The sequence below is a fragment of the Seriola lalandi genome, unplaced genomic scaffold (genome assembly GCF_002814215.2).
Source record: "Seriola lalandi dorsalis isolate HSWRI2012SDOR001 ecotype SW California unplaced genomic scaffold, Sedor1 jcf7180002025329, whole genome shotgun sequence".
NCBI classification, from domain to species: domain Eukaryota; kingdom Metazoa; phylum Chordata; class Actinopteri; order Carangiformes; family Carangidae; genus Seriola; species Seriola lalandi.
Window position 1 is genome coordinate 1 of NW_019495976.1, and position 358 is coordinate 358.

Genomic DNA, 358 nt, shown 5'->3' on the forward strand with positions numbered 1-358 from the left:
CAGTGATCTCGCAGCCAGGCAAGATTTTGGCAGCGAGGACGGGGGAGATGCAGCACATGCCCAGCGGCTTTCCCGCTTTGTGGAAGGCCTTGATGATCTTCTCCAGCTGTGGCAGGATGGTGCAGTCCTTATTTTTCACTGCCCAGTCACTCAGGTTCTTAGCCACACCGAAACCACCTAAAACAACACAGGGCGTATTACAGAAGTGAAGATGAGAGAATTGTAAAATATTTTACTTTGTGGTGTTTATTTACGGTGATGATAGTCTCACCTGGGATGATGGCCGCATCAAATGCTGTAACATCTAACTTTGCCAGATCAGTCACGTCACCCCTGGCGATACGGGCACTTTCCTGCA

General features: G+C 49.4%; 1 pseudogene across 1 annotated transcript; it reads right to left on the minus strand.

Moving 5' to 3' along the window:
• Positions 1-4: 4 nt before the first annotated feature.
• LOC111645912 (glutamine amidotransferase-like class 1 domain-containing protein 3, mitochondrial pseudogene) lies at positions 5-353 on the minus strand (annotated as a pseudogene). Its single transcript, XR_015438686.1, has 2 exons — positions 272-353; positions 5-177 (listed from the first exon to the last, which is right to left on the minus strand). The product of XR_015438686.1 is annotated as a glutamine amidotransferase-like class 1 domain-containing protein 3, mitochondrial pseudogene (transcript).
• Between the last annotated feature and the right edge of the window lie 5 nt (positions 354-358).